Source organism: Tinamus guttatus, unplaced genomic scaffold (assembly GCF_059628265.1).
Source record: "Tinamus guttatus ecotype Peru unplaced genomic scaffold, ASM5962826v1 Tinamus_guttatus_pri_ptg000115l, whole genome shotgun sequence".
Lineage (NCBI taxonomy): Eukaryota > Metazoa > Chordata > Aves > Tinamiformes > Tinamidae > Tinamus > Tinamus guttatus.
The window spans coordinates 9,353,393-9,369,543 of NW_028288649.1; positions in this window are offsets into that span (position 1 = coordinate 9,353,393).

Sequence of the window (16,151 nt, forward strand, 5' to 3'; positions counted from 1 at the left end):
AAGGAAAGTGCAGTAGTGTGAACAGTCAGAGAAATGTCAAATGACCTGGCTGACAAAGCATATGAAACCAGTTTTTATGAATATGATAGGCTATTACCAAACCAGGGGCTAAGTTTGGTCAAGAAGGAGAATGAAGACTCTTTTCCCTGGCATTGTTCCCTACATAGGAAATAATGCTAGCCTCTGAGCTAAATTACAAACCTGTTTTTAAAGAACATCTTCACATGGCCTCTGACTCTATTAAGCACTGAGCTAGGATGCTGGAGACCTGGGGTCTGTTTCTACAGTGCTCCTGCAGCTTGGCTTCGGGCATTTCACTGGTCTCTGCTTCTTTGTCCCTTCCTGTGTCCCTTCTGAAAATGCCACATGGCACAGGTGATCCTTTCCTGTTCCTTGGGGTCAGACGCAACGTGCATAATTACTATACCAAACATATGATGCATTGTAATTTTTTTGCCAGGTCTTGGCTCTGAAGGGACAGAATTAAGGCATACGTGTGACATGTCTGTTAGCTCTTTAAGAAGCTGGGTACCACTGCAAGAGTGTGTCTGGGAAATGAGAAAAATTAAGGAGAAAGAAGGGCAGAGATCTGGCTCTAACATTCACTGAATTACTGCGACTTTACCAAATTAGTTGTGTTGCGAAGATTGTGTATGTGTTTCTGTCTACTAGGCAAAACACTTTTGTTTAAAACCTCTTCTAATGTGGTAATACTACTGTGTGTCTAAGCATTTGCTGTTTTTTGTTATTATATTATTATAGCTTTGATTCTTTTTCTCCCCCTCAGAAAACAAGTATATGTTGCTGAGTTTCCTGCTGGCCCACATGTTCTATATAAAGGAACCATCTTTCCACTAGCCTTCTCATTGCTGGAATTATTTTTGGCAAAAAATAAAATTTAGTATTTACATGTTGGCAATCTGCATATTAGAATGAGAAGGGGATGACAAGAAGGATTTGGGGAGCTAAGGGGAGTATTCTGTGAAGGAGAGAAAGAGAGGTGAGACTGCCAATATATGAAAGTAATCCATGTTAAGAAAGTGAATAAGAAGATAGAAAACCAAAAGCAAGGAAAGTGTTCAGAGAGAGGGAGCAAAGCTGGGAGAGGCTGGAGAACTTCCTGGAGAAAAAAAAAAAAAGGCTGAAAAATGGAATACAAAAGCATACGTTAGGGGTAAGACAAAAGCTGATTTTTCACTTTGGTTTTCCAAAAATGGAAGGCAGGAATATGAAGTGGACAGTGCCATTCATTATCAGCAGAAGGAACTCCAGTTCCCAAGTGTAAAGTTCATAACGAACTGCCTAAAGTTTTCATCAGCACTTAAGTAATAGCTCTAGTTTCATGTACTAGTAACACAGCCACAAACATTTTTAGAAAACTTTGCAAAATCTGCAATTCATATTACTGTAGTTAGATAGCTGTAAATGCTTGAGCTAGCTAATGGAAAGATGCTTTGCCACTCTTGTAAGAGCAAATTAGACATAATACCGTCTTTTTCTGAATTTATAATGTGACCCCCTCACCCCCCCCTTTTTTTTTTAAGTGCTTTGAAAAAAATCTACTCTTAATCTTAGCACTGTGAAGCTATAAGTGGGAAGAAAGATGCTTACAAGGTTATATTGGGTAAAGCCTTTGGCACTGTTCACTAGAGCAGTAAAAATTCAATGAGGAAGTGTTGAAATTGTGTCAGACGAAATTGTTCCAGCAGAGAACTTGAGACTATAAAACTAAATATATATTGCTGCCTCGTGAAATGTTAATAGACAATTTGAAAAAAAAAAAAGGGGGGGAGAAAGAAAAAAAAAGGGCCTTCTAGTCCAGATGCTAAAAAAAATAAAAAATGTAAAATGTTACTTAAACTGTTTTTCTTGTGATACACTCGAGGGTGCGGCACAAAACTTGGGATCCATTCAGTCCCTCTGAGTCTGAAATGACTAGAATCAGTCTCTGTATAGAAGAATAGAATCCTTTTTCTCTTTTAGTAAAAACATGAAGACATTAAAATATGTAAGCAAGGCATTGCAAGGCTAAAGGAGAATAGTGCAAACACTCTAAATTAAAGAAAAATAAATAAATAAAAAATAAAAGAGGCCTCTGGGACTCTGCAAAGTCCTGTAGATAATTCATTCAAATTAAACCCATTTTCTAGATGGAAAATGCAAAAGCGAGTGAATTTTGCACAGCAGAGAACTGCTATAGGAAACAATTCATGTTTCTTAAGCAGTGTGTCAAAACTGTATTGCAAAATACAGGAAAGGTGAGGTATTCCAGATTCAAATGTCTCCTTTCACTTGATCCATTGGATGTTAATTGTCTGGACCTGCAGCTCTCTCTGGGTGAAATTTCTCTCTCCACAGAGCAGAAACACTTATGTTACAATTAAAATGTTATTTTCAGGGTTCAAGCAGGACTTCCATGGCGCATAGACCCTATATTGAAGTAATTTTCATGTTACTACTTTTTCAGGACTTTATGTCTGCAATGGGTTTTATCATGTTCTCAGCAAGTATTTATGTGTGGAGCATGGCTAAAGGCAGCATGCAATTCTCAAAAAAGACAGAGATAAGAAAAAATTACAGAGATTTTCAAGCACCTGTTGTTATTGTTCACCCTCATTATCTAGCTTTATGTGACACATCAGTTGCAAAAAAATACATTCTATTAATGAAAAATATATTTTTTCTCTCTCTTTTTTAAAAAAAGTCTTACCTTCTTCCAGGTCAGAACAAGGGCAGTGTAAGGACTTTTAATGCCTCAGAAGGGTTAATCTGGAATTACTTCTGGATAATCTTTTGAGTCGCCTGCTGTTTTCTTTAAATACTTCCAGCTGCATAACTGCTGTAATAGCTATCCTAATTTTCAGCCAATGTCCAAGACAACATGAAACTTCACTCTGGGCCATTTTGAGTCTTAGTTTTGCATTTGACTTCAATGGAAGCTAAAACACACATTTAAGATTCTAGTAGAACACAAAGGTTTCTAATAAAAGTAGAGGTATTAATTTATAAGCCCTATTATTTATTTTGTTTTCTGGTAAATCCAGCAAATTAACATAAATTTTCTTACAAACTATTATGTGTTTTACATGTATGATAAGAAAGAAGAGAAATAGAGAGCTTTCTGAAGAGGTACTATAATTTGGTATGCATGATCGTGTTGCAGTTTCTGACAAGCTGGACATGATGTACTTGGTTCAAGGAGTGCATCCATGTTGAAATGAACTTTATATTCTTAGCCATTATGGGAGAGGATGAAAAATAAACCGCCTCACCGTTTTTGAGTGAAGGTGATAATAATGGCTACCTCAGAATCAATTGCACTGAAAGTAATGGAGTGAGGCTGCCCACATCATTACTTCGGAGATATTTTTTTTTTCCTGCTCCTCCCACTGTTCATGGGATTTCAGTGGGTCATTCATTGCATCACTACTTTAGAAAGGCAATTTTGCAAAAATATGTTTTCTCCTAAGCATGTTGTTGAGAGGTTTATCTTTAAGGGTCTATAGGGTGCCAGTGAAAACTGGCAGCTCGCACACGTGCACACACGCACACACACATACACACATTTAAAGCATTATTATTTTTATTGTTAATGCCAGTCTAAAATGACAAAGACAGCACTGCAGCAATGTTTAATGGCTTAGGAACTGGGCACCTAACTCTCTTAACTCTAATGATGCTTTGATTTTCTTTTGCTACCTTTTGGATGCTTTGTTTACTTGGACTGTAAGTGTTCAAGGTGTCTGCGCAATACACAGCGTGCACAGTGCAGAGACACCATCATCAGTCTGGTACACTGAAGTTGTGAGGTGAGAGGAGGCTACTGTAATGACCTAATGTCACCTGCATGGGCAAAAGCCTGTGTCTCATCATGCTATATCTAGCCTATTAACCATGGATTTTAGAAAAAAAAAATATTCAGTCTCCTGTTACTGACATTCTTAGAAGTAATGTCTGCAGGGAGGCAAAAAGAGAAGAAGGGAATTCATGTCTATCGAGAAGACTAATTTCAGGTGCCTAGCTTTTCTCTGCAGGCTCAACTAAGTGTCCACATACCGCAAGCTGACTCTCCAGAACATGTAATCTACCTCTTATCCCACCCTCACTATCCTATTAGTCTGCAATGCGTTCCTCTGAGATATTCTCACAGGTATAAGTAGGCATGTGGAAAGGGTTCATCAAGATCAGCGCTTTGGCATATAGTTTAAATCTTGTGGTGTAAGTATGGTCTTGTTGCTTCATAAGACCTGAGCTTCTGTAACCTGAGAGCCCAAAATCTCATCACGGATGTATTTGTAGAGGGAATCTACAAGTTTTGTCCTTTATCACAATGTTCTACTGTAGAATGCAGAAGAGACAAGAAGAGGTATTTGGAATGAGTCCAGTCAAGGGACATCTCTGACTAATGTAATGCAGCTGGAGGGGGTATTTCACAGTGGTCAGTTCATTTCAAAATAGCTATGGTGACTGCGTGGGAATTCTTAAATTCAGTTATTTGCAGTGTATTTCCTTCAACAAAAATATTGATCTTAAGCTATTTACCTATTATAAAGATTGACTGTAAATCCAAAGTTATGCATTTGAGTGAGGGACTTAAACATGGCCAAAGGGTTGTTCCTTTAGACTGAGGCTTAATTGGAAACAGAATGAGGGTGCCACAGATGTATTTTTAATACAATGTTACTGACAGAATCCCTTAAGAATGTAAATAAGGAAAATTCAATTATTTTAAATTCTAATAGCCACTGAAGTAAAAAATATGTTTTATTTGGCTGAAGAAATTTAATTCAAAATGAAAAGGCAATAAAGTTGACTTCTTGCTTTCTGCTACTTTTAGTGGTATACGGATTCCAGATTATATATTTGAATTTGGCGATTAGTACAAAGTGGTGAGAAAAAAAGACTGGCCTCTCCTTGAGTGCTCAACTCTGTCATGGATTCTATGCATATCTTGGGTTCTATTTACTTACCTTACAAAATTCATGATGCAGTCCATCAAGACAGGAACAAAAGACCCAAAATGGCTTAGCAGGACCCTACTGAAGACCCCTCAACTAAAGAGTGAAGAATACTAGCAAAATGTGGAGCAAAATGTGGAGAACTGAACCCAGTTCTCCACCATTAAAGCCGCCTTCTGGCTTTTCCAGCAACTCATCGCGATAAGCACGACAAATGAAAAATAAATTCGTATTGGACCTTGTTTTAAAAAACTAAGTCCTAATCCATTAGGGGCAATCTATGGTAATTGATATGAAGTAGCAGACTTTCTAGTTCAGTAATTCTTCACTAGTGAAGTGGAGTGGTGAGGAACGAAGTTGTTGCACATGAGGAATCAAGAATCCAAGCTTATGAGCCCTGCTATGTCTGTGATAGCTGCATGAGGGAGGATGAAGGTTGTAGTAGTCCTGGAAAGACTAGTGTGTAATATTCTGATTTTCTCAGTGCTCAGTCTGAGAAGATTGAGTTTGACTAATCTAGCTCATGCAAAACCTTGAGATAAATCTTGTCTTGATTCTCTCTAACCAAAGCAAGATAGCTCTTACTCTAACCATACCTTTTGGAGAAGGTATGGTTAAGAAGGTTTGGAGAAGGTTTTGGACTCAGACTGCAGAACTATGATTCCCCATGACTTCTTATGCACTAGTATGAGAAGACCAATGTAAGAGCTAGACAGACAAGGTCCACATAAAACACCCTTCACAACAGGAGGACTCATGCTGGAGACTGAAATGAAAGCTGAAATTACCCTAATACCATTGAAGCTATGATGCTTGACACCAAATAACCAATACTTTTTATTTATATTAATGTGAAGTAATCCCCTGCAATCACTGGCAAACTAACTGAAAGCTGAACAGACATAAAGATTAAAAAGATCTATCTATGCTGTTAAACAGCTTTACCTCCCTGATGTATTTCTGGGTCCTATATGGACTGCATATATTTCCAAGCTCTCTTCAGAGGAAAGTATAATCCAGAGCCATGTCTGTATAAGATCTAAACGTAAAGACTCTTAAGACTGGCAGTGAGTTTGAACTACATATAGTAGAGAACAGTTCCATAGTGTTCTTGGGTTCATCTTGTTTCTAACACGGTGCTCTTAGAGGCTGGATTTTTGTTCACAGTCTTTGTTTGGGTCGTCTCAAAAAAAGAACAATCTACATTAATGAAGACAGTAAAGTTTTTCTTTGTTAGCACCATTTTTTTATCTTGAGTTTTCTGGTTCCTGTACAATCAATCATCAAAGCAACTGAAACTGTTCAATTTGTTTCTGAATATTTCCTTCTACTAACCATCAGGGAGCTTTTGTAGTAGAAGGGCTAAGATTCTTTAACATAAATAAGAAGAGAGAATGGAGTAATAAGAGAAGCTAAGCCAGCTTTGTTAGATTTTGTGTTTGTCTTTGTATGTGTGAAATGAGATGAAAGAGAGAGAAAAAGAGATTGAGCAATCTAGACTAGGAAAGTGAAGAGTTTGAGATGGTACATTTTCAATTTATTTAAGTGAAAAAGAGGCTTTTTGATTTTTTCTTCTTTCTGTTTTGTACAGGACACCTATGCTATTTGAAATAAGCTTGGAATACATATATGTTCATCTCTTCATCTCTGTACAACCGAGATGTACAGCTGAAAAAAACTGGTTACTGTAGGAACTGTAGTTCTACAGGAAACTATAATTCTATGAACTGAATTACTTCAGCCTCCTCTCTTCTTCCTGTCAAATTTGTTAAGTTTGGTTAAGTTTCTTACTTCCATTCATCTTCAGTATTTCAGAATCTCCACATTTTATTCTTCATCTGCCAGTTGTTGTAGCAGACAGAGAGATACCCAGTATGCTTTGAAAATGTATTCATTAGATTAACCTCAGAGTTACAGAAGTGAAGTCCAACAAAGACCTATGTTTATGGACTTTTGCTCCAGTCTGCTTTGTTAGAGATTTTATGGATCAACTGCTTAACTGTATCTGAGTTATATGCTTGGGAATAACAATACTTTCTTATTTTTAAAAGGTCTTATGAGGCTAAATAAAGTCTGTGTGGTGTTCAGTACTTTGAAAACAGAAGTTATGTAAGTACTTTGGATAGGTGTGTTAATCAGGTACCTCTGATTGCCTCTCCTGACTAATTTCTCTCATCAGGAGCACTCTGATATCAAGCAGCTTTTAACATCCATCACCCTAAATGAAAAACCTAAACACTATGGAAATATTGTCTTTAAGATATTTAAAAAAACAAAACAAAGCTTTATAATCTAAGCTTAGGGTAACTGCAGTACAGTCCACAAACATTTGATGGATCAACCATAGGAATATTTGGTCTTGATACTCACGGTGATAAGTATTAGATTTCTATAACTCACAAACAAAACTGTGAGGGAAAAAAAAAAATACAATTCCTCTAATCAAGCATGTAGAAATTTATTATCAACTTTCATAGACTAACATAGAGTAAGATACTAATGGTTGTCCCTAATTATTGTGGGATGCTCTCTATGGCAAACGACGACAGTAAGGTCAAATTTGAGAAAGGTAGATTTGAGAATGGTTCCCTATGGCTAATGCAGAAGGGTGAGAAAAACATCCAGTCTTTCTTCAGAAAGCATGCTTGAAGAGCTACTGCTTTAATCTAGCAATGTGCCAGTTTAGCTCCCATCACAAACACTGTTTTCTGAGAGTCCATGTTATCACAGTTCAGTTTACTCTTGAGTGTTGCGCTAACAGTATTGTTTACTTTTAAAAATAGTCTTGTAATTTCTTTTGATTTGCATTCCACTGTACACAAGCACAGATACAATATACACAATGCACTTTAATTAACAGGGAAAGTATGAGAAAGGCTGAACACATAATTATTACCTAAACTGTAATTCAGACTGCCTCTGAAGGGAAATGTGGGTAGTGGTATATCCACTGGGAATTTTTTTTTCTTTGATTAGCCTTACTGGTCACTGAAGGTCATTTTTTCTTCTAATAAAATACAGCTGCAGGTGCCTTTTATGTGTCTATAAATATGGAGCTCGTGGATACTGAAAACTCCTGAGGTACTGCTTTGTGTGTTCAATGTTTCGCTTTGATACCCAAAGAAATAGTAAATAATACTCGATGTCCTATGTGCAGGAACAAGACAGATTGTCTGCACTTGTTGAATATATCTGAAATAAATTTCCTTGATGAAAATGTCTCTTTTGCATCTATTTCTTTAATATCAGCTAGTTTAATCCATGAGCCAAGCTTTTTCCTTTTGAACAGCTTGCTGTGTAATTTAAGACTCTTATATTAGAGTACTTATTCCTGAGGTCTTTCACGCAAACCAAGGATACTCCACTTTGAACTGTTGACTAAATATCAGTGTGCTTTTGGGGGGATAGTGTCAATTCTTAAAGCTAATGACTGGAAATAACCGCTATTGCCACACCTGCCCTTACCTCCATCAAAACCAAGCTGATTCACCTGAACATTTAGATGCCATTTCTTATCTAATGATAGAATTTTTCATAACAGTCTCAGAAAACAAAAAAAAAATATGTGAGATGTTCATTCACAGAGTACTTTTAGTCCTTTCTCTCTTTAAAGAATTACATAGTGCTCTTTTGGCTTATCATATCTCCACAGTGGACTTCTCCTTAACAAAAGTAGTCCTGATAGATTTTTAAGCAGATAAATAATTGAACTGTAGTGGTTATGAAACACTGCAAGAATGTATACTGAATAAAACTATCATGATTACATAATCATGAATATATTTTAAAGTATATAGACTGTTAGATACTGCTTATAACCGAGCAATGCTTTGCCAAATCCAAAATTCAGTGTATCAGTCTTTCCTCATTATGAAACGGTTGTTTATGTTGCTTCAGTTTATTTAAAGAAATGGTAAAAATATTATTTCTTCTTATATGAGGGATATATCATCTTATTTCTGTAAACAAATTCTGTTAATGTTTATCCCACTGATTTTACAGATTCGTAAACTGGGACTATCTACAGCAAGAAGGAAAAAAAAAAGCATTATTCCACAAGTATTATTGAAAAAGTTAAGGAAAAAGAAATGATGAACAATTGGAGGAAATGATATCAAAAATACAGTTCACTGCAAAGTTTTCCACTGAAATCCTTTTATTCAGTATTTATATGTTTCATAATGAGAAATTTAATTTAATAGGGAAACATCAGTTTCAATAAAAATAAGAAGACACAAATAAACGAGCCTTATCGTAGTGGACAGAGGACACCAACGAGAATGTGAAAGACATCATGATGAATCATGAGTGAACTGATCATGAGGAAATTAGCTTCTTCAAAAGGTCCCATTGAGCACTCAATCTCACAGACTTTTTACAGTTGTGTTTACTATTTCTCTTACTAAACTCTGTGGGAAGAAGAATTGCTATGAACACATAAAATCAGGTAAAACTGAAATCCTTCCACAGAACATAATCTAGTTTTTCTAATTAGGTGTAGATAGACACCTTAAATGGGCAAGGGTAGGACAGTGAGGAGAACTATGTTTCAGAGTCTTCCAAATGAACAGGATCATGTGAAACAATCCTTTGTATTTATTACCAAACAAGCCTACTTGCCCATTGGATTGGCCTTAACCAAAGCAGGTGGTGTTTTAAGACAAATTTTAAATCTATTGTAATTATAATTAAACATACTTTTGAAATCTTACTTGCTTATGTCTAAGGTCTTAGACTATAGCCTAAGCAAGGTCATGTTAAATAGCGTATTTGTTTGTAGAAACATACAACCAGAAAAAGCAAAGTTGTTATTTTCTTTGTCCTGTGTCTTTTTATTTTATCTTTTAGGTCAAACAAAACTAATGAAATTGTCGCCTCAATACTGACTATACCTCTACACCTAAGAAGGTAATTGAAAATGTCTTGGAAAAGTTGAACTTCATCAGCTAAGACACTGTCTTCCTAAACATGGCTCTGCTTTGAGAAGTGACTGTTTAAATGGAGCTTTCAAGAGAACAGCTCTGTTCCTGTGTGCTTCCAAGTCACAAGAGACAGTGATAAATCAACTGCTGTTTATTCCAGTTAGCATTGCAGAACCAATACAGCCAAGAAAAGTGTGAACTGATCCATTTTTCTTCTTATGTATCATGAACAAAATCTTTTACATAAACACAGATGAATACAGCTACACAAACTCTCCCCATTCTGGTTGCCAGAAATAGATTAGGGGCTTAATTTGGGCTTTAGAGTATTTCTTAGGTATAAGATCAGGGAGAGGAATTACATTACGGCTTTGAAAGTGTTATGCTAGGAGTAATTTCCATGTTAATGAATACTGATGATCAGTGATTTATAGTAATCTTACAGAGGAATAGTATCTTTACAGTATCAATTTCAGTGTTTTGAACACTTAATATAAGGGCTTTTTTGTTGTAGTTTAGTAAGAAAAATGTAAATGCATTACTGGGACAATAGTAATTATTGAGAATCAGCAAATAAGGAAATATTCTTCTATTGAATGAGAAGCATTATTTTGCCACACAGTAAAATATCCTACATGCAAATATGAAAGCATGCATAAAAAGTTGCAGCTACACCCATTACTTATGAAACTGAATATGAATCAACTGATCATCTACTTTCATGACTGTTTGTGTGATAGCAGAGGACATTTTTACTAGGTTTGCATACAATTTATGCTTGTCTATATAGTGGTGATGGCCCAGTTTTAAACTTAGTTCTATTCAAAAGTAAATTAATTTCAGTTCTGTTGTTAAACAAAAATGAAAAGAGGATAAATTATGCAACCAATAGTTAGAACATTATAAGGCAAGCGGGAAGATACAATTGGCATTCAGAACATAAATTCTTCAGTCTTTGAAAGGAAAACTCTGGCAAGGAATAGTCACAACTACAGGATTAGCAACAGGATTCATGTTTTAGCCGTATTTGTTCATGTGATTTCATTGCTCTTCGATTACAAGAGATGATGGGAAGTGCTGTTTTTTTTTTTTGTTTGTTTGTTTGCAGGTCCCTATCTAATTTAAAAAGACATAAAGAAATTTTCTTCTATCAGCAGAATTCCCATTAATTTCTTCAGATATAAGTCAAATGAAATGTGTCCATACAATGATTTCACAAAATAATGATTTCAAAAATATCTTTAGAAACATGTGAGTGGATGGACTACTCCATATTGCCTGTTTCAGGTTGTTTAGGGTCCAAAGAGTTTCAGTCCATAGAAGGCTACCCTGTGAGGATTCCGTACTGAAGTGAAAAAAGAGGCCTTCTGCATTCTGACATTTTTTGGAGGCTTTCAACAGGTATCAACTGTCCTAGCAGGAAACTTTTTTGAATGTTTTTAACCCCACTAAATATAGTGTTAAGGTACGAATAAGAACTCCCATTCATTCTTTTTGCCAAGTCAAAGTAGCCTGGGCAAAGCAGGTCTGCACAATGATCTATTGGATATAAACTTGAAGTATATAAAGAGGTATCACATTTAGACTGCAAATGCTTTCAGATAAGGCTCATGTTTCCTTTCTTTGCCTGCATGACCTGAATGCTATGAGACCTTGATATTTTTTGCTAATTTTATTTTCACATTATTCCAGCTCTTGGATTTCTTAACTGAATCATTAAAAAAAAAAAAAGTTCAGGCCTCACTTTTTACCTGTTTCTTTCATCTTACAATCCATTACAAGGTGTTCTAATTTCTTTTTTAAAGAGTCTTCATAACAATGTAACTAACAAGGGCCAAATTCAAGAAAGTGTTTGTTCAACTTTAAATATAAACCTAAAACTTACTGACCTTAAGAGTTAGAATGGAGGTTCAGGGTTCACAGGAAACACAAATGTAGGGAAGATGCACTGAAAAGCTGAAGTACAAACTTAAAAGCAATACATGTAAAGGAGAAAGAAACTATAAAAATGAAATGAAATATTTGGATAATTATGGAACTGAGCTGCCATGTTTCATATGTATGATTTAACCATGTTTAATGTGGCAACGGTATAGGAAAGGGCTGCCTAGCAAGCCATCTTTCAGTTCAGTTCTACAAAGAATCTAACGCTGAATTTTTCAATATTTGAAAGCTCTCACATGCATATGCTAATTCTAATACTAAAAAAAAATACAAAAAACTTTTGAGAAATTTACTTTCCATTTTCATCTAGCTCTTGAAGCTCTTAGATTCTGGCTAGGTGCTAACAGTTTCATACAGGAAAATTGAAGACAACAACCATTTCACCCTTCTACAGCAAGGCAGTATCAGCTTTATCTCCTCTTTTCTTGACAGACTCTTAAAGACCTATAATAATGAAGTCACCTCACTTTTCCTAGGCAGTCTATTTTAGAGTTTTACTACCCCTTTACCATTCAGAAAGTCTTTGATAATGACTAACCTGGTGCAATTTAAGTCCATTACTTCTTGTTTTATCCGTGAAGAACAGATTATTACCAGCTCCTCGCAGGAGCTTTTAAAGCATTTGAAGTTTGTCCTCTGAGTCTTCCATCTCCAAACTAAACACTCTTAATTAAGGAGGCCGAAATGGATTAGTACTAAAATCAACCATCAAAAATAATAAACCACAGAAAAACTGAAAAGCTATTTATAAAACTACCTCATATCGTAAAAAACACTGATTATAGACATTTAAAATAAATTCTTCTGATGTCTTGCCTGGCATGAGACCCAGTCAGGAATGCTCAGATTAAGTGTGTTTGTCACAGAAAAAAAAAATCTTTAAACTTAACACTTTTCTTCCTAAACCTGTCTAGTTTTGACGTTTTTGAAAGGTAGACACATCATCAGTAAGAACACATGTATCAACTAGACTAGAAGAGTGGATAATACCATACTTAACTATTAGCTTGGAAGTGTTAAGCTAAGGCTAAGGACCTTGCTATGAATGACTGTAGACATGAACTTCAGCATCTGATACTACAGGTGAGAACGCCATAACCTTTTGCTGTTTTTCTTCCTGGGCTGGGGAAAAGTACTCTTTCTCCGGATTTTTCACTTTGATGGGACTTAGGTTCATCTTGACTATGGTGTTTGAAACATTAAATGTTTCCTGGATGAGAACATTTCCTTTCCATTTCAAATTGACAGCTTAACTGTACATGTCATAAGGAAGAACCTTCTATTGCAAAATCAAGTAAAATCAGAGAAGAAGCAAACAACATGAAACTTGGTGTGTTTCTGACATTTAGGATTTAATTTTGGAGGGACAGATGCCCAGAAGTATTCAAATGTTGTAACAGAAAAGTAGAAATTTTCCTAGCTCTTTGAACCTCACCCGTAAGCAGGGGCACAGAGGACAGTGCATGCCAGCTGCTCTGTAAGAGCAGGCAGCCAGCTGCCAAGGACTTTACAGGAATCCTTTGAATCCCTGGCTTGATCCATTGGAGCTCTGTGAATCAACCTTTTATTTTGTTTCATACAGTGCTGCTCATATTATTTGTTTCCAAAAATAGAAGGAGAAAGACTTCCTACAAACAGGAATATTAACTTTGCCCTCAGTATAAACACACTTCAAAATTTGGGAGAGGAGGGGAGTAATTCGACAAGTAGTTTCTGTTTCACCAATGTCATGTCAAGGATTCATCCTGTATCCCACAGGGCATTTAAAAATTATTAAAATGAGCAAGGGAACACATTATTGATCTGAATCACCCTCTATCTTAATTTTAAACTGTAGCAAGAATGAGGACAGCTTTGTGTATTTGTCTGCTGAAAATATTTCAGACTTTGCTGGGAAGCCTGGGAGTCTATTAGCAGGAGGGGAAACAAAAGGTCTAAGCACTTGATTAGCTTACCTGGGGATTGAATTGGATACAATGGCAGGTGTTTCTAATCTTCTTTTTCAAAAATTACCAAGATAGTGATAACTGTCCATTGAAAGAAGTAGCCAAGGAAGTGTGTTCCATGCAGCCACAGCTTGCCATTTTTGTCATCGTCATCCTTTATATTTTGCTTGCAGGGTGGTAACTTCTAGTTGTATGCTAAGTCCACAGGTAGCAGTATTCATAGTTGGATACCACTCGAGGGTAGCCAAGATATCAGACTTCAAGATTTTTCCTTTTCCAACAGACTATCAATTTTGGGGTAACAGTCTTGAAAGATAACACAGCAGTGGTTCAGATTAGCTCACAGTCCACAGTGTGAAAGAGTGAGGTGTTTGTGTACAAGGATATCTTTTTCAACGCTTGAAGGTGAATAGACACTTCACAAGCAGCCATACTCATGGACAATTTGTAAGAAAAGAAATTCTGAGTCTCATTTGAAACCATTGTCCCTGAAAGAGACTTCTGAATCATCTTTTAGTGCTGACAATTACTTAGTTGCTTTGCCTATGTCTATGCTCTTTCCTCCTTTACATTATATAATGAAATTCTGGTGCAACCAAGCAGTTCTTTGAACTAAAAGCAAAACATGACAAGAAGCGGAGACGGAAGTCATTTATCAGTATGTTTGTCACTTTTCTCTGAGCCCTAATTAAAATTAATCTCCATTTCAGGATGACTTTGTGGTTTAGCTTCTCCCCACCTTTTACTTCAAGGAGGAAAAAGCTATTTTGTATTTCTTTTTTAAGTGTAACATAGCCTTCATTTTTCTAATTCATCTACGATGTTGCATATAGTGTGCATAAAAGCCTATATATAGAAATAAAAAATCTTGGCACTACATCAGTTGTCATCTGCACTGTAAACCAAAGCCTGGGTAAATATAATGACACAACTACAACATAACAACTTAAATTTAAATCAGAGGAAATATGAAGGAGGGAAAAGGTATAAAAGAGAAAATTTATCTACCATTCACTATGATAGAAAAAGAGGGCCATGGTTTCTTATGAGAGAGTACACCATATAGCAGCTTTTGTCTGCTCAAAAATCTACCTCTTTAGCAAGAGCAGAAAGTTTTTCATTCCAAATCACTACAATAAACCAGCCGGTCTGGTACTATACACTGCCTCCAGCGATGTGTTGCACAGGAAAAATAAACAAGCAACCTTGTCAATTCTGTAACATTCTGCATATGAGTCCACAAGGATTTTTTCCTGCAGGAACTGGCCAATGTACTGTTATGAGTTGCTATTGCCACTCTACTGGAGTTTGAGGTTTGTATCAACACTGATCCCATTTCACCAGTTGCTTTGTGCAAAGGCTTATGAAAACCTAAACAAACTATTTTCATGGGTTGCTTGTATCTCTAATTTATTACTTTTTCTGAAAATATAATTTTTAACTTTTGGAAATATTTGTTATGGTTTTTTGACTCATATAAAACCTGTGTATGTCTAATTTATATTTACACAAGTTTTGAATTACTCCATTTAAATTGTAAGAAAATTAAATAACTAATGTATGCGTGCTTCACCATTAAAATGACCTATCTTCTTTTTTAAATCTTTGTTATGATGTTTAATGAAACTGGGATACAAGGAGAAGAAAGTTTGCAGTTGAAATTTTGATGCAAAAGCAATCAAACTAAAACAAAATTGTTCATGTTTACTGTATAGGACTTTGACTCTGTCAGACTGTTAGAGCATGTTTCTAAATAAGTTTCCACACATTTTTACGAGTTGGGGTTTATCTCCGTATGTTTGTCCTTGAAAATGTTACATTAATTGCACTACTCAAAGTCATTGCAATGAGGAGGGAAGCATAACAGCTAAAAAAACATTTAGACTTCTTTTTCTACCTCATGCGCCTGTTGCTAATTGTAAACAGAAGACTTCGAAAGCATCACAAGCAATAGGTTTCTCTTCTGCCTGTAAAAACTCTAGTTCTCTCTAACTGGTGGAATAAAAGCTGGTTGAGTGCTTATGCAATTATTTGAAAACCTAATTTGAACAAACAACAAAAACAAAAAATAGTCTTGTGGTGGCAAAGCAAAGTTTTATTTATTTTCTCCGTTCTCTCCATAGATTTAAAGTCTAGTATAAAGCTCAAGCTTGTTTAGATTTCTCAGAATTTGAAGACATTTGAAGAGAAAACTGTTGAATATGATTCTATTTTTGACACTAGAACAGTACTAATAATACCTAGTGGAAGAGCAAACCTCAGCCATCAACTGCTTATTTCTTTTCTTTCTTTCTTAGAACGTTTATCACAAACTGCATGATGTGGCTCTAAAGATCTTTTTTTTTTTCCCCACTGAAACTTTGTTTCTCTGAAGTGTACCA